We start from the raw sequence: 27,978 nt of genomic DNA, 5'->3' as shown, positions 1-27,978 counted from the left end.
TTTGGCTTTCAATGGCTCCTCTGTGTATACAATGTGTTTGCAATGTTTTGGGTCTAGGTTGAAGTATTATTTATTCTATAGTTTTTAAAATTGTTGAAGGTTAATATTTGGGGAGGAACTTTATATTATTTGGGTTTTGTATAGTTGCTAGAAAATATGTTTTGGTTTTCCTATGTATGGCATTTCACGGCTCTGTGAAAATTGTAGTGAAGATATTTGGTTAATCCTTTTTGTATGAGAGTAGATTGGTTTTCCCTTTGTGGGTCCTCAGTTGTGATTGTTTGGGACTATCTTCATTTGATTTTCTGTGAGTTTTGCAGAAGTTCTATCTGTTTTATGCCATGAAAATATTTGATTAAGTCTTGGTTTATAGCCTGAGATATTTTATTGTGTTTATACCTACGTATTCCTTGTTTCTAGGAGTCTCTTTTCATATGTTTTTTGAGCCCTTTTGTTAAGTCTGGATTTTATTATTTTACGCGAAAGTTTTCTAAGTTTTCTGTAAGTCTTGTACAAAAGCATTGTCTTAATGTGCAAAAGTGTTGTTTTGTATTGCATTTGCGCTGCTCTACGCAGCATGTTGTCTCAAGATACATATGCATGATTTTGGAAACATAAGCATTGTTCTTCTTGATAGAAGCATTGATCTTCTTGACAGAAGCGCTATTCTTCTTGGCAGAAGCACTATTGTGTGGGCAAAAGTGCTAACCTGTCTGTGTTTTGTATTTTCTCAGTTTTGGTCATTTTTGAGGTATTTTCTCGAATTTATTTTTGTACCAGGGGATTTATTTGAGGTTTGTTAATATTTCCCAGTTTTGGGTTTGACCAGTTTTGATGCATTTTGATGGTTTCAAGTATATTTGCTTCTCTACACCATTGTGTATATTCTAAACTCTCTTCCATGGGGATAGACCATGGATGATTGAGATGATTAGTATGTTGTTTTGGACCAACAAGTGACTAGGCCTTGTTGTGATGTTATCTTTTATTTGAGGTAGCATTTGATGGCTTGATATGCCTTTGTTTATTGCTAGCCAAGAGGCTCGTTTTGCTATATTGATGTTTTTGTATCCTTGCTTATGTTGTAAGAGTATGTGTGGAAGTTGATGGCTACATTGAGTATTATTTTCATGTAATTATGTTGGTAGAGCTTCTTGTGTTTTATTGTTGGGCCATGTTAGGAGGAGTGGGCTTCCTTGTGATGACTGGGGTCATGAGAGATAGGCCTACATGAGGTTCCTTGTAAGGATGCATGAAGTCTAGACCATCAGGGCACATTGGAGTTTTCCATGATTTGTAAATAAGTGATAACCTAATAATTGATGGGTTGGGTAGTTAGATTAATTAATAAGATGATAAATTGATTTGTGCCTCATGACTTAGTCCTAGGGAGGATGTTTTAGGATAAGCATGAGAAGGCCTTGAAGATGATAAACTAATCTCCTTTAGTCTCTCATAGGTTGAGATGGCTCCACATGTCCATCAGGCTAGTGCCTCGTGCCTTATGTTATTATGTTATGAGGATGGTATGTGATGACACTCCACTCCTACATGTGTTTTCCCCTTTATGATTATGATTATGCTTATTGGATGCATTTACGTCTTGATGAGTTTTATGCCTTTGGGAGTTCATTCTTGTTGTATGTGTGAGTTCTTTCTTGGGAGTCCTTGTGTGGTTAGTCTCCTTGGTTATAGGTACCAGCTTAGGTTTAGAGTATGTGTTGGGACCTTGTGTCATCTCCTAGCACAGGAGGTGGTTCCATTGGTTCCACATGGTCAGGAGGTTGGTGTTTTTTAGACATTGGGATGTTATCTTGGATTCTTCTTGTGTGGATGTGGATTCCTCTTCATGATGTACATATGGATGTACCTTGTAGCAGATTTATGTAATGGATAAGATAGAATGCATGTAATGTAACATTCTTGTATATAGTATATGGATTCTTGTAGTAGAAAGAGCTATGCTCATGATGTATTTAATGTACTCGTATTTGTAAGATAAATTGTAGTTGGAAATTGGAATTTAGGCATATTGTATTTGTACTATTGTAGAGATGTGATCTTATGAATCATGGAAATAAGTGGATTATAGTTGGAATAGAATGGAATTTCATTATGGATTAGTTGGATTATTTCATGGAATGTTTAGAGGCTAGTTAGAATGTTAAATAATCTTGAAAGATGAATATTGGTAGATTAATAAGTGAATATGTTAGAAGATGTTATTTGGATCTAGTAAATAGGAATGATTCACCTAGATGCATTGGCAGAAAGGAAATTATGCATATCATGAGGAATAAGAAATGTTGTAGGTTGCATATCTCATGGTTAAAGAATTAGAATAGGATGCATTAATGAAGGTGAAATATACCTATCGTGTGTGTAGTATGTTATTGTGGAAATGAATTAAGTAATGATGTTAAAGCACCCTAGAGAAAGATTATTGATGTTGTGTTATTTCTGCTTGCGTTATTTGATGAAATGAGCAATGATGTATGTTCATATTGGTTAATTGGTTAATGAATGTAAATAGATGGAGATGTTATATGTTGCATTAGTTGTTATTAGATGCTAATTAAGAAAAAATTTATCTCCATTTGTATATTACTATTTAGTTTCTTTAGGGTATTTTGGTGGGCATTACAACTGCCAAGTTCTCTGATTTCATTCACTGCACTATCAACCTTCTAAAAATAGCTTGTTATATCTTATCCTTCTTCCATTTTCAAGTTCTCATATTTGTGCTTAGATGTTAGCTTCTTTGATAATTTAACTCTATCACCTTCATAGATATCTCTCAACTTTTCCCAAACCTCATAAGCAGTATTCAATGAAATAACCTTTGTCAATTCAATCTTTGATAAAGCACTAAAGATTGCATACCGTGCCTTTTCATTCTCTTCATAAGCTTGAATCTCATCAAGAATGGTAAGGCTAGTTGTTGGTTGAACATACTTAGTTTCCACAACTTTCCAAGTATTGTAACCCAAGGAGATCAGGTAACCTCTCATCTTCACTTTCTAGAAGCTATAGGAAGATCCTTTAAAGATAGGAATAGTAATTTTATGTGCCATCAGATCAGGATCTACCTCAAGTGGTTATGCTCTTCTCCAAGGAACCAAACCTCTAATATAAATTATTAAATATCTGGGAAACTGAGAGGGGGGGTGAATCAGTTGATAACTTAAATGATTTATTCTTTTACACATTCTAAAAAACCAGTAGAATTAATAAATGCAGATATAACATGAAAAATCAAACACAAAATAGATTACACAATGAACACTAAATATGTTGTGGAAAACCCAAGAAGGGAAAAACCATAGAGAATGTTAGTTCTTAATATATAACACCAGTCAAGGTGATTTTTACAAAGGGTGGCTAACTGCCAAAATGCTCACTACCCAGAAAAGGCTCACTGCCGAAGAAAGAAAGAAAGAAAAGAGAATCCACCACTGATATACAATATACAATATCAGATTGCTTCTCATGCCTCAATACCAATCACGCAGTTCACACATCAACATCAATCAGATTTTTCTTTTTCACTCTCGCATATCTTCCACAAAATGCCATACTACCTTATTCATTTCATCCTCATATTTATACTGTCTCCAAGAAACATAATATTCTAAGTTATCCAAGACAAAGATATGGAAATAGGTCAATGATAAACATTCTGGTGGTGGGAAGGAATGATAAGTAGACCATAACACAACACACATCATATATCAGCTCAACACGTTACATCCTTCACAAATTTTGGACCCAAATTATAACTCACATTCTACACCAATGTCATTACTCATCCTCAAATTCTAAACTTAACCTGAACCCAAAATAGCACTACCCAAAGCAACAAAAATAATAATGAAACTAAGATACACATGCATACAATCAATCAATGTAGAAATATGGACCACCATCAACATAGTCGATACGTGCTGAATATCAACTAGAGCACATTTTCTAGAGCACCAAAGATTTTGGGAACATATCTTCCAAATCACCAAAAGTAAAATAGTGTGTTGACATCAATGACAACCATTATTATTGACATTAATGGCAACAAAAACAATCATCAACATCACATTTGCAACACTAAGGGGTTTTCTTCTTCATATTTATACAGCCATTTGCATACATCCTCCTCTCAGGATTCCTCATTTAATTCTCCCCATTTGAAGAAGGATGACGATGATGAATATTGGATGACCTCTTTGCCTTTGCACTAATTAACATGGCTTGTTGGTGGTCTCCCAAAAGAATTTGGGGACAAAGGTAAGTAGCTAATACAAAATGCTCCTAAGAAAAAATATTCCCCAATTTACCAATTTATTAAACTGATTCTTTAACCACCAGATGCAAAGGACAAAAACTATAATGCAGAATCACAAAGAAAATAACCACATAACTATAACACCAAAATTTTTACGTGGAAACCCAGAAAGGGAAAAACCATGGTGGGATTGAATACCCATAAAATTATAATACTATGGCTAGTAGTTAAACAATATTACAAAAGTGGAATGCACTTGCATTCAGGCTCACTGCCTAGAGCTCACTGCTCAATTACACAATAGGGTTGCAACCCCTGAGGACTCAATGGCCTATAATTGAGATATAAAAGCAAATACAATGTTTGAACTAGAGTATAGCATCTAAAAATTCCAAGAATCAGTTCCGGTTAAGCTCAGAATGATCTTCTACCAGTGATCTAGAAAATTGCTCTGCTCTACTCTACTGCCAAATATCAGATCATCAAAACTCAAGATGTGCAGGTGAAACTGCACTCATTCGCACCTACAATGATTTTTGTCACTTCTTATCTTTCCAAATTAATTGTCCAAGTCAATCTTATATCCACACCACCAAAATAGATCTCCATCAAGTCAACTTCACAAAATTATAAAATATGAAATGTATAGTCTCATGTCGGCTCAAACCATCACAAATCCATATATTGGACCTAAAACCTGTGATCACAAGCTTCCCATAAGTCAGCCCAATCACCTCGAACTCATCAACATCCACCGAAATCACCCTAAATAATTTGGACCACATGTTATGCCATCAATCATAATGATAAATTTGTTCTTCCTTCATTACTAGATATCGGACCAAGAAACTTGCACTAGAATCAACACCGAAGGCTAGAATTGCATGATAAGCTACCTCACACATCAAATCAACTATTCCAATCAATAAACTAGTCACCAAAAATGAGTAATGCTTACCAGATCTATACAATGTGTTCCACCAACCAAACTTATGCTTCATGAATAACCAAACTTACTTAAGACTTTCGATAATTCCAATCATATATCGGATAGGATTACTAGGTTGATTTTCCATCAAGGACAACCACCAAGTAATCTCATGCATAAAAAAACATCAATCTTCACCAGAGCATTAGTGGAATAGTGTCTCATGCCAATAATCTCCCCCTTTGGCATTGATGGCAACACTGTGAAAAAATGACAAGTGCTCCAAGAATCCAAAACTGCAATCAATCGAAAAATATGTACACTCAACTGAAAATCTCAACTGACTCTCCCTAAGAATGTGCACCATTTTTTCACTGCTCTCTCTCCTCCTTTGACATCAATGGCAAAGGTAGGAATCCACCAAAACTTATATACAAAAGAATGTATATGGTGATCTACAGAAACTTGAAGATATTTGCATAAGTTACCTTCAAGGACTTCAGATACTCATTCCATCCTCTTAGGAAACAATCCAAAACATTAATGAAGGTGCTAAGCATCTATGCATGAACTTCTACACCCTTAAGATCTCCCAGTACATCTTTACCCAAAGCAGTCATTGCATCCTATTGAGCCCAAAGAAAAGTGTCTAACTAGGGAGTAACTAGACTCCTCAATTCTCCTACTCTTCCTATTAACTACTCCTTTTCTACACTCAAGCCCTTGATTTTGTCTATTAGATTCATAATTTGGGCTTCAAAACTACTGGCAAAAACTGAAAGAGGAGAAAAAGATTGTGAAATTGCAGCTAACTACCCCTCATATTCCCTAATCTTCATGTCAATGTCTACTATAAATTTGGGTAAAATGAGAAATGACTTAAAGATTTTACCACCTTCATCTAGAGCATCCTCAACACTCTTTACCATAGATTTCAAGACTGCTCTATCAACCTCAAGTGTTTTCAAAAAGGTTTGAAGTCTTATCTCATTAAATTTGTTCAAAACTTTTATGTCTGTTTCTTTCTCTAGTGATACAAAAACTTATTCAACTTTATTTAACATACCCTTAAACTTACCGAAGGGTGTGTCATTGGAATCCTACTTAAGGTTAGGCAAAATTTTCTCCAAAACTGTGGTAGCCAGAGATATAACCTCTTTTTCTTTAGATTGAGACTTTAATAAGTGCTCACTTGCCTTGATTTGCATGAGGGTGGCTAATTTCAGTGCTTGAAGAGGGGACATGGTACTCAAATCTATTGGACCATGATAAAAGTCATTCTCATCATCTGCAATCTTCTTTCCTTTATCAGGAACAATGGCTTTTTCTATGGTCATCGAAGCCTTATCAATCTTCTCTTCGCCCTTCTCCTTCATAACTTCTTATGTATTACATCCTTTTCCCCTTTCTCACCATTGTCTTCACCCCTTCCTACATCACCCATCTCCTCAGATATCATCTCTGCAATGATTTCTATCTCTGGAGGATCCTGTATAGCTTCATTGAAGTAGGCAACTGCTTGATTTGCAATGGAGTCATTTGCAGCTTCTTGTCCAACTGGATCAATCTATACAAATGGTTTCTCATAAGAAACTTTCATCTAAATATGAACTACCAGAGGAGAAGTATCTTTGCTTGATTGTCCTTTCGATTGGGAGTCATCCTTCTTCAGATTGATTTGATAGCTATTTTATTTCAAATATTTTTTTAGAATACCCTCTATATCTTTAACTACATCATCGACCCTTCCAAACATTATTTTTATTTACTCCATGTTTGCTTCGAAATTTTTCCTTAACAAGTCCCAAAATTCTTTGTATTTCATCTTTTGTTACATCGGGACATATATTTACTAAAGTATATTCTTTTAACCTTTCATCTTCTAAACTAGCTGTGTGTCTTCGAGCATCCAAAATATCATATAACTCTTTTAGGATCATGGATGATAGCTCAATCATTGTTTTACTAAAGGAATTCATATAATGTACAACTGCTTCCTCAATAGCTCTTTGAACTTTTTCACTAGAATGCTCATAATATACAGAAAGGTTTGTCAAATTACCTTCATTTACTATTGTGTCTCTAATCTTTTGTAACAGAGGCACAATGGTGTAACAAAATTCAAGCTTACCAGATTTAAGAGCTTCATCTATCCCAGATTTCTTCTTCTTCCTCGCTCTTGTTCTACCAGATTGCTCTCCTTGTGTTTTTGTCTTCTTAGCAGATGGAGCATCACTGAATATAGGTTTTCTGACTACTCTAGCAAATGTCATAGTTTTCTTCACCTCTTTGACCTCTTCATTTGATTCAGTTTCCTCCTCTATTTCTACATACTTCCTTTCATATTTCTCTTTCTTCCTATTTTCTACTCCATCGATTGATGTTGATTGTGTCTTAGGTCGAGGGACTAGATTTTGCACACCATAGGTAGGTGCAAACTTGCTTTGCTTGGCCTTAGACTACCTAGGAGGAGAAGATACCAGTTTAGAATTTGACTTCACCATATCTCCCTCCAATATATTTTTCTCTCTGGCCCTCTGCATTGCTTCTCAGCCTCGGTTTATGCCCATTTGTTCAACAAATTATTCAACTTTATTTTTTTCTTTTCTTTTTCTTTTGGGCCAAGTGAATTTCTTGTGTAGGTCCAGATCCTTCTCCTTGAAAGTGTCAAATGTCTCCTCTTTCTTGTCCATGGGTTGACTCAACAAGTGTTGATCATATGCATCAAGTGTGACTACATCCACCTCATACCCCATGGGCATGATCCAGATAGTTCTTGGCTCAACTGCCTCCATATGACATTGATCCAATGAAATATATAGTTTTCTCATATTTTTCTACTATGTCTTTAGGAATTCTCTCTCTGCTTTTCATAGTGGCTTGAAAAGTTTAAAAATAGCCCCATAAAGCTGATTTTTGCATTACATTTTCACCAAAACCCAACAATCCTTCCTTGATTTACATAGCCACTAGTTTATCATAAGCCCATTGGACTTTTCCAATTTCAGGGATCTCAATCTTGAAGTAAAGTGCTAAACAAACAATTAGGTATCCAAATTTAAAGACATGTTTCTTATCTTTCTTTATCTTCTTCAAGTTGTTGATTCACTCATTAAGGAGTATTGCACAAAGATCATACCTTTTGTCTTCCTTTAGCATTTGGTATGCAGTGAATATGGCAGTTTCAAAGACTGAGTTTTGTCTACTAGACTAGTACACCTTGTATCCCATCACCATTGAAGTGAATATGACATCATGCTCTCCAATGTTTTTGATTGTCATTGACTGGTTATCATATTGGGAACCAATAACGACCGTCACAATAGTATTCTGATCTTTCCTTAGATTGGGGATCTCACTATTTGCATTCAAACATGTAACTTCTTGAATGGCTTTCTTGGTTATCTTGTGATGTCAATCCAACCATATGAATTTATCGTGAACTCTTCTCAGAATATATCGGACCCATTCTACTTCATCGAGCACCAAAAAATGAATTAATTGCACAAAAACCCTTATCCTGAAGTGTCTTGAATTTGGCCTTCAAAACTCCCAAACTATCTGACATATGCTTGTTGTAGAGTGATAGCATATCCACATTACCCAATTCTTTGATGTTGTAGTGGGTATAAGCCCTATTATCCTCATTGTGAAGCACACCATATGTGACTGAAGAAAATGCACCTTCTTGGATCATCTTCAATGAATTTAAATGGATGCCTCTTGAATACAGGTCTTTCTCTCAGAAATTTCCACCACCAAAGGAGTCGCAATACCAGATGCAGATGGCATGTCAAATTTAAGGTATGAAAATATTGCTCACAAATAGATAAATACCTCTTTTGATCTCAACTAGATGCTAGAAATCTCTGAATGATCACCTTTAGCTTGATTATCACAACTCAAAATCATTTGCCTTACTCTTTTTCTCTTACTCTTCATTCGCAACATGAAAAATGAATGACTGAAATGCCCTTTTTAACCTAATTTTGAGTTATAATAAATGTGCAACCCTAAAGTCTTTCGGTTATCAAACTACATAATTGATCAAACTGCCATAAAATCTTCTGGTTATCAACTACATAATTGATCTCCATCATCTGCAACCATCCTTGACTGGCTACAGATCTCTATGTTATCAGCGTTTTGGATGATGTTGGAAGTTCTTCTTGATATCCTTAAAAAATTTCAATTTTTGGATTGATCCCTGTCTATGAGTCCATGATTCCTAAGGGTTTAAGGTTTTATAATTTCAAAATCATTTAAAAGAATAAACCTTTTGTCGTATTATTTCCAAATTGCTTATGCTTTCCTATTGCTTTTTTCACTTAAGCGGAAGGGTCGATGTGTCATTGAAAGGGGCCATTTTGAGTTCTAGGCTTCGATAGTTTTTTAATTAAATTTGAAATATTTCGCAGTTTCCTAAAGTCGTATGTATTTTCCTTTATGTATGTGTCGAGTTCCTAAAGGCCAGATGAGTTTCTTTTCATCTTACAGTTGTCATGATACCACAATGAGAAGTTGCACGTTGAATATTCAATGCGATCTAGCGACAAGCCTCTAGCGGCGAGGTGGGTCAGACAGTTAATGCAGACGATCTTGTGGTGACGGTTAAGTAACGAAGGACCTTAAGGATCGAACTATTAGCTCATGATCCAACGGTTGTCACTAGACTGCGATTGAGAGATTCTCATCTTTTATTCATCATGAACTAGCAACTAACTAGTGGGCCCAGCCAATGTGGATGACCCAGGTGTGTTAAAGAGTTGACAAGTCCAAGGTAAATCGATGGTTGTCAGTAGACCGTGATGAGAAGATGCTCGACCTTTACTCATCACAGATCAGCGACAAAGAGTAGATGAGTGACTGAGTCATGGGCCCACTTTGAAGGCTAAAGTGTGTTGGTATTATGGATGTGTTGTATTGGTTTTGTCATTTATGTCAACACTTGTCAACACTTGAGAAACACTTGGAGATCTTTGGTTATGGTCACCGACATGATTAGTGATTTATACACAGTCATTGGTATCTGGTTCACTGGAAAGTTATATTGTTTACAAGCACTAAGGATGATCTGTTATCATTTGGAGATTACTTGGTTATGTCGAAGACATTGTTTGGACACTTGGTTTTGGAGATTTGTTCATTGATCTAATCGAGTTTGCATATTTGTTGTTATCGGCAAATAGGTCTAGGATATGCACCGGCAAGCATATCTATTCCAGATCAGCATGACACATCATGAAGATGATTTGTTATTGTTGTAAATACATTGAGCTGACATCATGCATCACATATTGATTCATTTGTAATTAATTTTATTATAATTTATTTTAGTGAGCCGACCTACACATTTGGTCTTAGGTTTTGGTATATATGTAAGATCTCATTTATGAGATTGTGTGGTAGAAGTAGAAAAGGATTGTAATAAGGTATATGTAAATATAAGTAGAGCTATACACATAGATATCATTTGAAGATTCAAGGAAGGTTTGAAGAAGGAAATCATAGCTTAAATGGTATTGAATCCAACATATGAAGATGCTATTTTGAGCAGTACATTATCATTAGATTGAACCATCCAATTGTAGTCAGTGTGACTCCCATTTTGTGATTGAGCAGTGAGCTCTAGGCAGTTGGCCTTTCTGCATGTACAGACTCCATATTGTACACACATACTATCTGCAATAGTATCATCTGATTGTGGGTAAGATTTCCCACCGTGGTTTTCCCCTTACAGGGTTTCCACGTACAAATAACTATGTTATGTGTTGTGTATGTTATTTGTCTTTCTGTTCCATACATTAAACTTTACTGGTATTGTAATTAATTGATAAAGCTGTCTATCAGCATTAAAGTTTGGTTTACTAGTATTAAGCATTAAGTTTGATTAAGTTAGTTTTGGTTTGTATTTATTGGACAACTGATTCACCCCCCCCTCTTAGTTGCCTCTAGGACCTAACAAATTGATTAAAGGGTGTGTTGAACCCACATGATCTAATGGTTGTCGCTAGAAAACGATTGAAAGTTGCTCGAGCTTTAATCTTTGTAGATCAGTGACTAAAGGGAAAATACTCAAAAGAATCCCTTCTGGCCCATTGGAGCCGAAATTTGAAATTCAAAAGAATTAATTGCAAAAGTATGTGGCTTTATTGATGATAATAAATGCTTAGTTGTCGTTAAAGTCCCGCCATAAGACATTATTTTGAAATCCAAATTGCAAAGAAGCATTCAAGAAGATTTGCAGAGAATAGGTGTGCGGCTTTGTGATTTCTTAGGTGACAAGTAAGTTTTTTATGTGACTGAGCTTTGCAATTCCTGTTTGTGTGACATTGTTTGATGCTGGAAAATCTAGAAGGGGTTATTTGAATAACAATTGAAGTGAGGATAGCTTTAGATTGATAAGATGGTACCATGAAGATAATTCAAGGGAAAGATAGATTACTAAGAGAGGGCTATATGTGATGACCTTCTGGAACAACTGGCTCAATCTACAAATAGTGCAGCCAAGATCAAGGAACTTGTGCCCAAGTCTCCCCACCTACAAATTGATGATGGTCTATATGATAAGGGGTACTAGCTAAGAGATTCTTAGATAGGCATGGTAGGTCTATGTTTGTTTAGGGTAGGGTTTAGTCAATGGAATGCACCCGCTCCAAAAAATAACATATGGGAATTAGATGTTGGGAAACTGGCAGTCCCTGGAGTTTTCATGGATGTTGATTTTTTGACCTAGATTGCAAAAAGTTATGACCCTATCACTAGGACTATGAGGAATGTAAATGGGGGGCTCTTAATTGAAATTACTGATGATGAATTCAGAAGGGTATTCTGGCTGAGTGAAGCCTCAAGCTATTTAGAACCCATTGATTTTGAGATGCTTAAGAAGGTTTATGATGCCCAAAAGGATCATCTTAGGAGTGGACCGTTGAAGGAATTTTTTGCAGAGATAGGAGGATTAATATTAGGAGGCCCTAGCACAATGGAGCCTTTCCTTATGAATTTCTTCACTTTAAGAGCTAAGGGTATATGTTGGTCTCTATGTCAAATTTTGGAGAAGATGCAGAAAATGCCATGCCCACCTATTATATGCTTATGATGGCACAAATTTTGAACCCATCCTTAGTAGTGACATATGATTTTGTACCTTATCTTACAGATGCCATTCATGAGGGTTTAATTGGGATAAATAATGCTAAGGTGGATAGACCTTTTGGTTGGTATTCCCTGTTGATGCATATGTTATTGTTTAAGGGTGCAAAATACTTTGCAAAAGACACGAACCTACTAAGGGAAAAGGATGGTGAAGACATGCATGTTCTGTTATGGAGTGCAGATCTATCCTGGGATAGAGAAGATGCTAGTTACCTGAAGTTTGATAGATGCTTTGCATCTAATCTTTTCTATGTCAAGAGAACCCTAGGATCCCAAAGGTTCTCCTTGAATTCATTAGACCTAAGGAGTTTGTAGAGAGCATCAAGATTATGCATAATTAGGGTGACATAATCTTATATCCTATTTCCACAGTTTTTAGGGTATATGGTTCTAGGGGAACCCCATATTTACTCCCCTATCAGATCCTTTTGAAGATTGGCATTGCTGAGATTTTGAGGTAGATTGGAGGCCTACAAGAAGCAGAGCTAACAAATAATGGAAGAGGGACAATCTTCCCAACACTCACCATGGCACATCAGTTTGTAGTCACTATTAGGACCCGAAGGCAACTGAGAGGGGGGGTGAATCAGTTGTCTATTAATTTCAACCCAAATAAAACTTCACCAAACTTAATGCATAATACTGATAAACTAAACTTAATGTCTGTAGATAGTTTAATAGTTAATAACAATACCGGTAAAGTTTAATGCATGAAACAGAAAGAAAAATAACATCCACAACACATAACACATATATTTGTACGTGGAAACCCTGTAAGGGGAAAAACCATGATGGGAAACCTTATCCATAATCAAATGATACTACTGCAGATAGTATGTGTGTAAAAATGGGGTCTGCACATGCAGAAAGGCCAACTGCCTAGAGCTCACTGCTCAATCACAAAATGGGAGTCACACTGACTACAATTGGATGGTTAAATCCAATGATAATGTACTACTCAAAATAGCATCTTCATATGTTGGATTTAGTATCAGTTAAGCTCTGATTGTCTTCTTCATACCTTCCTTGAATCTTCAAATGATGTCTGTGTGTATAGCTCTGCTTATATTTGCATATACCTTATTACATTCCCTTTTCACACCTTCTCTATAATCTCACAAATGAGATCTTACATATATACCAAAACCTAAGACCAATTGTGTAGGTCAACTCACTAAGAATATTACAATTAAATCAATTACAAATGAATCAATATGCAATGCATCATTTTGTCTTAATGCATTTACAATAATAACCAATAAATAAAACATTTACATAACATGTCGTGCTGATCTGGAATAGATAACGCTTGCCAGTCCATAACCTAGACCTATTTGTCAGTAACAACAAATATACAAACTCAATTAGACCAATAACCAAATCGCCAAAACCAAGTGTCCAGGCAATGTCTTTGACATAACCAAGTAATCTCCAGATGATAACGGATCATCCTCAGTGTCGGTGAACAATATAACCTGCTGGTAAACCAGATACCGGTGACTGTGCATAAGTCACTAAACATGCTGGTGAATATAACCAAAGATCTTCAGTGCTGAAGTGTTGACAAGTGTTGACATCAATGAAAAAACCAATGCATCACATCCATAATACCAACAATCACCAAAGCTGTTTGGCTACATTTTGAGAAGTTGCTTCAGCCATAAAGGTTGTCAATGGCAGTTGCTAGATTTGCAAATTCAGAAGACTTTTTCAATGGCATGTTTAGGAAGAAAGTCAGGTGTGGAGGCAAAGTTCATCAATTTCATTTCCCTCAAGATTTAATAAGAAGTGAATTTAGTTTGGCTGAGCAGGAAGTAAGAAAGAAAAAATGGTTGGTATACAAGAAGACCCTTGATTTTGTCTAGTATTTTGACACGAATTATGATCCTTTGAGAAGCTTTCACCCCTTTGAGGAGAAGATTAATTTTTTGATACATTACTTTGAAGATGCAATGCAAAATATGAATGAGAAAAAGGGTGTTGTAATAAAAGAAGATCCTGAGAAAGCTAAGCTTGTTTTAACTAAGCTTTTTTTTGCTAAGGTTGTTCCCCTTGGTGAATATGTGATGTATAAGAAGTCAAGATATAATGTAGTGATGCAAAGGAAAGATGAGCATTCTACTTCAAAAGGAAAAAGGGAAATGGAGGATGCTCCTAAGTCACAAGCTTCCCCAAAGAGGCAGAGGCTAGGAAATGAGGCATAGTCAAGTGAATATTTATATTCTACTTCTCAATCCCCATTACATATAGGTGATGAACAGGTAGTTGTTGAGCAACTAATGCAACTAGGAAGTCTAGGGGAGATTTCATTCACATATGGAGAAATGCAAGAAGGGATGTCAGAAGAGCCAACAGGTACCAAGATAGACCTGACTATTGAAGAATTTGTAGGTAGAGAACTCGATCCTATCATTAAGCAGGCCAGTGATGAATTTTTGGGCGAAAACAGTTTTGTAAAGACAAGAGCATTTTTGCAATTTGTTTGGCAAAGGTAAATAGGGTAGTTTAAAGAAAGATGTGAAAAGGGGAAAGTTGAACAACCTCATAAGGATACATCTATTGTTGAGGCAGAAATAAAGCAAGAAATGTTGAAAGAGTTTGAAGCACTTACCCCTGAGCAAGGGAGAAAATTGATTGCAGATGTTGGAGTGTTGATTCTCCCATAATGGGACATAGCTGATGCAATAGTTTTTAATGTAGTAAGGAAGGAGACCAAGCCTTTAGAGGGAATAAATTATAGTAATGACCATGCAACCCTTGTTATGTGGTCACTCAAGAGGGAAGAAAATAAAAGAAGGAAAGATTCCTCAAAATTTGACTATTCTAGAGGCATGATTGTGAAAAGAGTCAAAGACACTAGGGTAGTAGAAGCTGCTAGAACAACCTTAGAGTCTGCTAAATTTGACATGGCAGTGGATGAAAAAGAGGCCAAGGAGAAAGCTAATCTCTAGGTAAAATTAGAGGTGGTCCTTAAAGCTTATAATGAAGCAAGGCTTGAGATAGCTTGTAAGGATAATACTATTGCAGAGCTGAAGAGTAAATTAGAAGGACAACATTAAAGGGGTGAGTCTTCCCAATTGATGATTGCTTCTTCTCCAGTTAAGACCCCTCCTTCCAGCCCAATTATTGAATTCCCTCCTTCTCCCATGACTCCTGGTTTCCAATTAGTTGAGAGCATCCAAGATGAGATGGAAAAATTGAAACAGGCTCAGGCAATTTTTGCAAGCAAATATGAGGAGAAGATTAGGGATACTATTTTGAAATTTGCTGATACTATTGGATCAACAATTATTTATATTAATATGAAAAAAAATTTACTCTTTTGGGTTCTTTGAAGGAAGATAAGGCTATGTGGAGTCAATTCTGGATAAATGGACTGTGAGAGAGCTTGATTCAGAGTCTATATATTCTTTATCCCAGGAAGAAGTAGGTGTTGATGTCACTATCAAACCTACTTATGAATTAGTAAAAGGTTTGTCCTGGTTTGTAGCAGAGAGAGTCAATATAGAAAGGAGGGCAAACTTGTATCAAAAAGAATATGCAGATCAAAAATTTGAATTGTTCCCTGGTGTTGTTCACCAAAAGTGATAACCCAAGTATACCTACAAATCTATCTATGAGATAGCCAATCTTAATCAATGAAACACCTTAGGGCTTGGACAACATGACAAGGATATGAATCCTTCTACTCTTCAGGCTCTACAAAACCTAGGCGGGTATACCTTTGATGCATTTAATCAGATCTATTACACACAATACTGCATCAATCAAAAGTAGGTGGATCTCAAGGGGTTCAAAAACTAAGAGGTAACTTCAGATGGGCTAGATCCACAATTGCAACTCAACATTTTTGAATCATGAGATGGAGGGACACTTCCACATAACATAAAATATAAAAAGATATTCTGATTTTGGATTTTTAAATGGTGTTCTGACAAATTTTCAATATTACAAGAGACTAGTGCCTTATCAAGGCCACAGAGTCATGCATAAAACTGGAAGAGAAGTCTCAGATGCCAGTTCTTTTCAACATTAAATTTTCACGTATCAATGCCTTACATTAATACAATCCTTTGCTCTGTCACAAAACCATACTTATATATATATATATATATATATCCAATATGCATACAAAATCATTAATGCTAGGTTTTAGGATTTAAATCCTTCCTTGAAGAATACCCAAAAGACAACATTACACTCTTAGAGGAATCTAAAAGAGACAACTCAAATTATCCTTGATAATATGAAATTATATGAATCTGAGTACATTTTGGAGACAATTTCATGGAAACTCACACATGCCTTGCATATGTGTGAACTTGCAAACTGAAACTAAACCTATAGTAAAGACAACACTGAAAACATAGAAGAACACACTGTCATTTGCATTGATCAAAAGATGTCATCACTGGAACCTGCAATTTCGGATTTCTCCCTTGGAGAAAATCTCTCAAAAACTAGAACCCTTACAAATGAGAAAAATTGGGAATAAGAAGGAGAGGGAACCAAATCAAATCTGCAACTGAATTTACCAAGTATCTCCTCTCTAACTGAATTTCACTCCCATAGAAATTGCTCCCAAAACATCCCACGTCTATCAAAATTAACTACTTGATTAGATTCTTCATTCCAAGAGCTTTACAACAATATATAACACTTCATATTTTGGCCAAAATTGAGACCCTGGGCGAATTATTTCCCCATTTGTGCACATCATTTAAATTTTTTATTTATTTGATATAGTTTGCACTATGTCATAAACTGATTTTAATTTTGATTTTTGCTCTGATTGTGCCCTGACGCTTTGCCATGTCGCAAGACCTGATTGGTCAATGGGGTCCACTGGGCACCACCTGGGATGACACTTCGTCACTCTGCCATGTCATCGCTTGCTTGTTATCCACCTGGGCACCACCTCTGTGCCACATCATCGCCACCTCACTGGGCCTGCCTACTAGACCACTGACTGGACCTACCAATTATGCGCCACCTGGATTTCACCATTTCACAAGGCTTTATTCAGTGTGCATCTTCACTCCATCAAGCAGCGCGAGCCGTTGATCTCCATCTAACATGCACGTTCTTTACCATGCTACATTTTTGCCATTTTCGCCATTTCGTGTTTCGTTGTTTCGCAGGGCTTAACTGGAAAGCAACTTCAGCCTATGAATCTACATGCTTCAACGGATCATCTCAGACTTGCTCACTAGTTAAGCTAACCTTTCTCTACAAAATTCACCTGTTTGCCTCAAGAAGCGTGCCTATGTGGGGTCCACCTGGTCGCTGCTCAGTCACCTCCTCCGTTGCCTTAGGATCTGCGTCTGCACATGGGCCAACCTTGGGTGCCCATAGGAACCATCCATCAAAAGCCTTGATGGCTTTGACATATTACATTAGTGGAGATTTGCATTTAAATATCAAAAAGTTCCTTTGCCCAGTGAATGTGGGATAATGGCTTTACTTGGAACTGCGATTTTTTTGAAACTTTTATGAGACTTTCATGGTGCCTACCACATTTCGCCTACTAAACTCATTTGCTTGACTATTTTGAAAGACCTTTTCACCACCACGTGCTGGGAGAGGTTTGAAATCTATTGATGCCTTACACCATTCCAAAATGGATTTGCAGGATCTTCATTACCCTTTTTACCAGTCATGTACAACCTGAAGGGAGATGGGAGGCACGTGAGGGAGGAAAGAACTAACATTTTGTTTGCATTGACTTGAAACTACCAATGCCCTCTGATCCACCATGTATAGGGAAGACTACATTAATCAGGGAAAATCTGCCAATGCAAATTGCATTGGAAACTCCTTTGAAGGCTCCCAATTCCATTCCATGCAGGGGTAGCATTATTATTTAATTTGCCAAGTAACCTTGATCCTTGTTGCTGCTCAGACACCAATGTCTCTGCTCATGTGGGGGAGAAGAATGACATATAAGATTGCCAATATTGCATTGGTCTAAGAAATTCTATGGCTGCTCCTTGCCAGTGCATGAGAAGAGGGATATGTGACAATCTGGTTGCATTTCCTTAAGACTCCAATGTTGCTCCCTCACCATCTTCCATATGGTTGAAGGTTTTAATCTGCCATGTTTTCAGCCCACGTGAAGGAAGGAATGCCAAAATTGCATTGGCTAGAAACATCAATGCCTTTCTAAACTCCATAGTCAGCAGAGAAAGGGGAGGCACGTGATGTTGGAGGAATTTGGGCATACACCTGTTACATAGCACTTTGCTGAAGGTTCATTTATGCAGAAACATTTCAATTGGCCTCTTATCTTAATCATACCACACAGAGGAATTGCCATTAGCATTTCATTTTGTTTATGCCCTTTTGCATTTGCAATTAAAACTTCTGCAACCAATATCATGCGTGGGAAGAGGGGGACTCATTCACTGCCACTGTTACATTAGCTTGGAAGTTTTAAAGACTGCTGTCTATTTCACCTTTGTTCTGGAGCTACTGTGTTTGCTTAATGGTTTTCACATTATTTGTTATAAAGTTGAATGCCTCCAAGCCACGAAATGTGCATTACTCCAAGTTTCAATAAGCTTTTTAACATCCTACTAGCAAATTGCAACTGAGCCAAGTCAGGCCCCAAAGTGGGTCCGACTAAAAAAAAATTCGTTTTCAAGCGAATGGCCTTTGAAATGCTTCAGACACCTTAAAAACACCTCTGTAAATGATTGGCATCATCTTCGGATCATCAGACTAAAATTTGCAACCTTCAAGCGATTACGCCCCATTTTCGCATTTAATTGCGAAGACGTAATTTTCAATGTGGTCAAAACACCTTTCTGGAGCTCGCCATCTAACAGGCATGTACTATGATATGCAAGCATGAAATCTATGAAATGGTTTCTCAAGATGAGTCCAGAGCAAAGAGATATTAATAGGCAAAAATCTCAAACTGGCTTTGTCAACACTGCGGACCTGACGAAGTCAATGTCCTGGCAACACATGACGCCTTTCTCAAAAATATCAAATGACATCCATAGGCCCTCAAATTTGAAACACGGGTACCTTGAAGTACATATTAAAAATTTGAATTCTTAGTTTTATCGCAAGACTGACAAGATGCAAATGGTGCACTCACAAAAATGGCTACATTAATTGATACAGTACTAAAAGTGCAGATAACTGAAAATGATAGCTAAATGAATCCTTTTGAAAACCGATCAAATGGATTGACAAAGGCTTGAAATTTGAAATGTAGCTCATCATTTATACTAACATTATCTTGGAACAAACATTATGGCATGACACTTACTAAGGCAACTTTTACACTTGTGCGAAATAGGGCTTTGACTAGCTATCGAAACAGGGACTAGTCAAACCACACAAACTACAAACAGATTTGGCTTTGAAAACTGAGCAAATGGATTCGTCAAGACTTGAAATTTTGTAGACTGACTCACATTTATGCATATAATTGAGTCCAATTTGAATTTATCCATGAAAATCAATAGGGAAAAAGATGTAATCGCTCAAAATAGGCTACTCAATAAAAGCTGCATTTGTGCCTAAAATGCACTTTCAGCTCACCCCTCAAAATGGGTACCTCATAAACTTATCCAGATTGAATTCTGAAAGTTGCACATCACTAAATAGGCCAAATGAAATGTGTGGGACATGAATCCCAAGCCTTACCCTCTGAAAATCAACCGGCTCCATTTTGCCCTCTCGCAAACTAGACCCTTCAAACTGACTCATTTAGGTACTTTTCTGACAAACATTTACAAACACTGCTCCACTCATAAACATTTACCTCTATCAAAAATCTGATTCTCATCACCTAAAGTTATGATCCAAACAAAGGCACCTTTCAATAACAACTGAGCATAGCTTTTATAATCCACCTCTTTTGTCTTATTACTGAAATAGCTAGTGTGCATACCTTTGGTCTAATTTTGAACTTTGTGATCACACACTACTTCAACAAAAATAAAACCATGAGGCAACTCACCATAAAGGCTTTCCCACAAGCTGCCATACACTTCACTATCCCACTCAACTCTATCATTTGCAAGGACATCATCATGCTGAACTTCAAAAATAAAACATTCATTTTCAACATTGCAATTCCTATCAGCACATGCCTTATTACCATTTAAATTCATAGAATGAGGGGCATTACTAATCAACTGATGCAAACAAGGAACGTGAACATTACCATCTGGATGTGATACTTCACTACACTGATCACACCTCATACTATCCTTGCTTATCAAACTGAAAACCTCTACATTCTCAACATCCCATTCATGGAAAAGAATGCATACCTCTGACTGAAGCAAATCCTCAGCTAACTCTTTCTCTTTCAGGCTTACATCCACCTGAAACACTTTCATTTATGGTTTTGAATGATCATCACATAACCCTTGCCTCTTGTCTTCATCATGGAATAAATTTTTACAACCCATGCTATTGTTGTTCGGAATTTCATCAGTATTATGGACTGGTTCATCATTTACAACATTTGGCTAATCAGTTATTTCTTCATACAAAGGGTTAGAAACAAAATGAAGAATCCCCTTATGAACATTATGACACTAAAGTGGTTGGTCCGTATCTATATCAACATTGAATAAAGCATTAGTAAAATTGCTAAAGACACCATCCATCCGATCATCATAATCATCTTCATCAAGCGAAGAAGAAATTGACACTTGGCTGGAACAATCCTCAGTATTCCATGTTTCACATTCATGAGATTTTATCCTATGACCATCATTCTAAAAATCAAGATAATCATACTTATCTTGCCACAACTGATGTTCTTCACCAATAGAACACTCATCATCAGCCAAAGAATGAAAATGAACATCGCTGCCATTTACTTCATCAGATGAGTTTTCAGCATGTTCACTAAAATTTTCTGTCATAAAACCATCTATTAGATCAGCATGTTTTTCATCAAGTATACAAACATTCAGTTCACAGTCCTTTTCCAAAGAATCCTCTTCACCATATTGCAGAAGGTCTTCATTAATAGCTCGAAGGTTCTCCAACATTTGAACCTTCTTGTCCACAACTTCAAGAGCTTTCTTAAGTTCTAAAATCTTCTAGACTTGCATTGCACTTTGCTATTCTATTTGAGGTTCCATAAAAATTTGTCCATCCATGTGTGCTATATTTTCATTGCAATCATGTGCACCCTTGAAATTTTCTGAATTAACATTGTGCATAACTTTCAAAATAGAAAAATCATCATCATGATTACAAGAAGTGAAATCTGAAGTGAAATCTAAAAATAGATTTACTTCATCCACAACACAATTAAGATTATCAATATCTATATGAGGATCAACTATTGTTTGCACTAAACAATTTTGATTTTCATCATATTGCACATTTTCGCTTGCACAAATAGTAACACTTAGTAATCCCTCTGTATTTGGTATTTCAACATCAAATACATCAGCAACATGTAAAGATTGATGGTCATCACCATCATTTTTTTCATTAATATTATCATGGAGAGATGCATGATTCACTTGGTAACTGGCAGTCACATAATCAGCATAACCGACATACAAATCAAATGATATATATCCCTTGTATATATCTACCTCTGTATCAACATTTTCACAACACTTCCCACTAATCATTCCATCATTACTGTGAGAGACAACCAACATTAATAGCAAAGGTTCTTGACTCTCATTTAGATCTGAAACACATGCATCAACAAAACCATTTGGAACTGCAAAGCATGATGCACCTAAACAAGGAATGATTGGTTTGGCTTCACATGGTATTTCACCATTGAAGGTGCTTTGATAAGAAACTACAGCAGACACAAACCTCTTGGCTATCTCAAATTTCAAATTATTTTCCATGTCCCTAGCTATGTTAAAAGCTTCGTGCAAAGTCTTAGGTTCTTTGTTTCTCAGTAGGAAACCCATCTTCTTACCAAAAGCACTCATATAGACATCCAAACATACTTTATCATCAAGTTTATACTTTCTGGAAATTTTGGACAAAGCTTGTGAAAATCTAACATTAAATGTTGGTACCAATTCCTCTTCCCTGATTTGTATATAAGTGAATTCTTTCAGCAAGTCGGAATCACTCACCTTCTCATTGAATTGATCATGAAATTTGAAACCAATTCTTCCCATGAGGTAATAGAATTCACTGGCAAAAAAGAGAACCAATCTTTTGCATCCTCTTTCAATGACTGAATAAACAATTTCATGCATACATCTTCCTGACAAATTTTGATTTCTCCTACCAAATCTGAAAATCTTTTAACATGTTGACATGCTGATTCTAATTTCTTCCCACTGAAAATTGGCAAATACTTCCTAATTTATGTGGGTATGGGATTTGGGTAACCCGGAATATCTCTGAAACTTAGAGCAGCATAATGGTTCATGATGAAAATTCTCCTATTATATGATTGTTACACTTCACCAGGCATGGCTCTATGTGGAAATACACAAGGTTGAAAAACTTCACTATTCATTTTTCTTACTCCCACAAATGATTATACAACCTCGAATAAAAGAATGAAACACTTCAAGCACAAATCCTTACACTGAAACTGTTCATAACATTGCTTGACACAGAGCTTTTCCAAATTTTCATACTATAACAGAAGAACAAATACTCTGGACATTTCAACAGAATAAATATGCAAATGGACTTTGAAATCCCCTCTTTCCCTCTTTACTAGTGTTGTTCACTAAATGGGAAAACTATTTTAGTAATTCAAATTTTCAGAAGAAATTGTTTTGCATTTGAAACCTCTGAAAATACCTGGAAATTTTGCAGTTGTATAAAACTTGTAGATCTAGAGATTAACTTCCACTTTCAGCATTGTCTTTTACATCAAAGTCGCCACCTCTTACACAGAGGATATTTTGAACAGCAGAACACCATCCAACACTTATTTAATTCTCTGTTTCTCTTTCAATCTTGCTGCAATCAACACTCTTCTAGGCCGTTTAATACTGGTATGAACCAAAGAGTCACCACCCAATAAGGAATTGGGGAAAAAATCACACACAATTGAAAGAACTTCTTACAACTTTCAACTATGCATTCACTGTTACTCCTTCATAAAATATGACATGAAACACATATCATTCTGCAGATCCAGAACAAGGAGCATTTTCTTCACCATAAAATCAATTTACACTCTGTGCATACGCAATGGACAGACTGGCTGGATATGAAATTGACAGGACTAGGAACACATTCAACCTCTAACCATATCAATCAAACATTTATATCCATTTATTCCCCAACAAAGTCACCATTTTTGTTGTTCACCAAAACTGATAACCCAAGTATACCTACAAATCTATCTATGAGATAGCCAATCTCAATCAATGAAACACCTCAGGGCTTGGACAACATGACAAGGATATGAATCCTTCTACTCTTCAGGCTCTGCAAAACCTAGGTGGGTATACCTTTGATGCATTTAATCAGATCTATTACACACAATACTGCATCAATCAAAAGTAGGTGGATCTCAAGGGGTTCAAAAACTAAGAGGTAACTGCAGATGGGCTAGATCCACACTTGCAACTCAACATATTTGAATCATGAGATGGAGGGACACTTCCACATAACATAAAATATAAAAAGGTATTTTGATTTTGGATTTTTAAATGGTGTTCTGACAAATTTTCAATATTACAAGAGACCAATGCCCTATCCAGGCCACAGAGTCATGCATAAACTGGAAGAGAAATCTTAGATGCAAGTTCTTTTCAACATTAAATTTTCATGTATCAATGCCTTACATTAATACAGTCCTTTGCTCTGTCACAAAACCATACTTATATATATATATATATATATATCCAATATGTACTCAAAATCATTAATGCTAGGTTTTAGGATTTAAATCCTTCCTTGAAGAATACCCAAAAGACAACATTACGCTCTTAGAGGAATCTAAAAGAGACAACTCAAATTATCCTTGATAATATGAAATTATATGAATCTGAGTACATTTTGGAGACAATTTCATGGAAACTCGCACATGCCTTGCATATGTGTGAACTTGCAAACTGAAACTAAACCTACAGTAAAGACAACACTGAAAACATAGAAGAACACACTGTCATTTGCATTGATAAAAAGATGCCATCACTAGAACCTACAATTTCAGATTTCTCCCTTGGAGAAAATCTCTCAAAAACTGGAACCCTTACAAATGAGAAGAATTAGGAATAAGAAGGAGAGGGAACCAAATCAAATCTGCAATTGAATTTGCCAAGTATCTCCTCTCTAACTGAATTTCACTCCCGTAGAAACTACTCCCAAAATATCCCACATTTGACAAAATTAGCTGCCTGAATGGATTCCTCATTCCGAGAGATTCTTGACAATATATAACACTTCATATTTTGGCCAAAATTGAGACCCTGGGCGAATTAATTCCCCATTTGTGCACATCATTTAAATTTTTTATTTATTTGATATAGTTTGCACTATGTCATAAACTAATTTTAATTTTGATTTTTGCTCTGATTGTGCCCTGACACTTTTCCACGTGGTGGGATCTGATTGGTCGATGGGGTCCACTGGGTGCCACTTGGGATGACACCTTGTCACTCAGCCATGTCATCGCTTGCTTGCCATCCACCTAGGCGCCACCTTTGTGCCACATCATTGCCACCTCACTGGGCCCGCCTGCTGGACCGCTGACTAGACCTGCCAATTGTGTGCCACCTGGCTTTCACCATTTCGAAGGGCTTTATCCGGGATGCATCTTCCCTCCGCGAAGCAGCGCGAGCTGTTGATCTCCATCTAACATGCACGTTCTTTACCATGCTGCATTTTTGCCATTTTTGCCATTTCGCATTTCGTTGTTTCGCAAGGCTTAACTGGCAAGCAACTTTGGCCTATGAATCTACGTGCTTCGTCAGATCATCTCGGACTTGCTCACTACTTAAGCTGACCTTTCTCTGTAAAATTTGCCTATTTGCCTAGGGAAGCATGCCTGTGTGGGGTACACCTGGTCGCTGGTCAGTCACCTCCTCCATCGCTTAAAGATCTGTGCCCGCATGTGGGCCCACCTTGGATGCCCATAGGCACCATCTGTCAAAAGCCTTGATGGCTTTGACATATTATAGTAGTGGAGATTTGCATTTAAATATCAAAAAGTTCCTTTTCTTAGCGAATGTGGGATAATGGCTTTACTTGGAACTGCGATTTTTTTGAAACTTTTACGAGACTTTCATGGTGCCTACCACATTTCGCCTATTAAACTCATTTGCTTGAATGTTTTGAATGACCTTTTCACCATCACATGCTGGGAGAGGTTTGAAATCTATTGATGCCTTACACCATTCCAAAATGGATTTGCAGGAACTTCATTACCCTTTTTACCAGTCACGTGCAGCCTGAAGGGAGATGGGAGGCACGTGAAGGAGGAGGGAACTAACATTTTGTTTGCATTGACTTGAAACTACCAATGCCCTCTGATCCACCATGCATAGGGAAGACTACATTAATCAGGGCAAATCTGCCAATGGAAATTGCATTGGAAACTCCTTTTAAGGCTCCCAATTCCATTCCACGAAGGGGCTGCATTCTTATTTAATTTGCCAAGTAACCTTGATCCTTGTTGCTGCTCAGACACCAATGTCTCTGCTCACATGGGGGAGAAGAATGGAATATAAGATTACCAATATTACATTGGTCTTAGAAATTCTATGGCTACTCCTTGCTAGCACGTGAGAAGAGGGATATGTGACAATCTGGTTTCATTTCCTTAAGACTCCAACGCTGCTCCCTCATCATCTTCCATATGCTTGAAGGTTTTAATCTGCCACATTTTCAGCCCACATGAAGGAAGGAATGCCAAAATTGCATTGGCTGGAAACATCAATGCCTTTCTAAACTCCATAGTCAGCAAAGAAAGGGGAGGCACGTGATGTTGGAGGAATTTGGGCATACACCTGTTACATAGCACTTTGTTGAAGGTTCATTTATGCAAAAACATTTCAACTGGCCTCTTATCTTAATCATTCCACACAGAGGAGTTACCATTAGCATTTCATTTTTTTTATGCCCTTTTGCATTTGCATTTAAAACTTCTGCAACCAATATCATGTGTGGGAAGAGGGGGACTCATTCACTGCCAATGTTACATTAGCTTGGAAGTTTTAAAGACTGTTGCCTATTTCACCTTTGCTTTGGAGCTACTATGTTTGCTTAATGGTTTTCACATTATTTGCTATAAAGTTAAATGCACATAATTGGCTGAATGCCTCCATGCCATGAAATGTGCATTACTCCAAGTTTCAATAAGCCTTTTACCATCCTACTAGTGAATTGCAACCGAGCCAAGTCGGGCCCCAAAGTGGGTCCGACTAAAAAAATTTTTGTTTTCAAGCGATTGGCCTTCAAAATGCTTCAGACACCTTAAACACACCTCTGGAAATGATCAACATTGTTTTCGGATCATCAGACTGAAATTTGCAACCTTCAAGCGATTACGCCCCATTTTCGCATTTAATCGCGAAGATGTAATTTTCAATGGGGTCAAAACACCTTTCTGGAGCTCACCATCTAATAGGCGTGTACTTTGATATGTAAGAATGAAATCTACCAAATAGTTTCTCAAGATGAGTCTCGAGTGAAGAGATATTAATCAGCGAAAAATGACAAACTAGCTTTGTCGACACTGCGGACCTGACGAAGTCAATGTCCTGGCAACACATGACGCCTTTCTCAAAAATATCAAACGACATCCGTAGGCCCTCAAATTTGAAACATAGGTACCTTGAAGTACATATTAAAACTTTTAATTCTTAGTTCGATTGCAAGACTGACAGGATGCAAATGGTGCACTCACAAAAATGGCTACATTAACTGATACAGAACTGAAAGTGCGGATAACTAAAAATGATTGCTAAATGAATCCTTTTGAAAACCGATCAAACGGATTGACAGAGGATTGAAATTTGAAACATAGCTCATCATTTATACTGAAATTATCTTGGAAAAAACATTATGGCATGATGCTTACTGAGGCAACTTTTACACTTGTGCGAAACAGGGCTCCGACTAGCTGTCGAAACAGGGACTAGTCAAACCACACAAACTGCAAATGGATTTGGCTTTGAAAACTGAGAAAATGGATTCGTCAAGACTTGAAATTTTGTAGACTGCCTCAAATTTATGCATAGAATTAAGTCCACTTTGAATTTATCCATGATGATCAATAGGGAAAAATATGTAATTGCTCAAAGTAGGCTACTCAATAAAATCTGCATTTGTGCCTAAAATGCACTTTCAGCTCACCCCTCAAAATGGGTACCTCATAAACTTATCCAAATTGAATTCTAAAAGTTGCACATCATTGAATAGGCCAAATGAAAGGTGTGGGACATGAATCCTGAGCCTTACCCTCTGAAAATCAATCAGCTCCATTTTGCCCTCTCGCAAACTAGGCCCTTCAAACTGACTCATTTAGGTACTTTTCTGACATGCAGGGCAAAATTTTGAAATGGGCCTCTAAAATTGACTCAAATTTAATCAGTCCCAACAGCTGGAGGTTTTGTTAGTATCACTAAATTGAAAGATAAAGAAGTATGGCTTGGCGAGTTAGGTCATAAGTTGTCTCAAAGAATAAATA

The sequence above is a fragment of the Cryptomeria japonica genome, chromosome 11, assembly GCF_030272615.1.
Source record: "Cryptomeria japonica chromosome 11, Sugi_1.0, whole genome shotgun sequence".
Classification (NCBI taxonomy): Eukaryota; Viridiplantae; Streptophyta; class Pinopsida; order Cupressales; family Cupressaceae; genus Cryptomeria; species Cryptomeria japonica.
Note: the sequence above shows the minus strand (reverse complement) of the source record.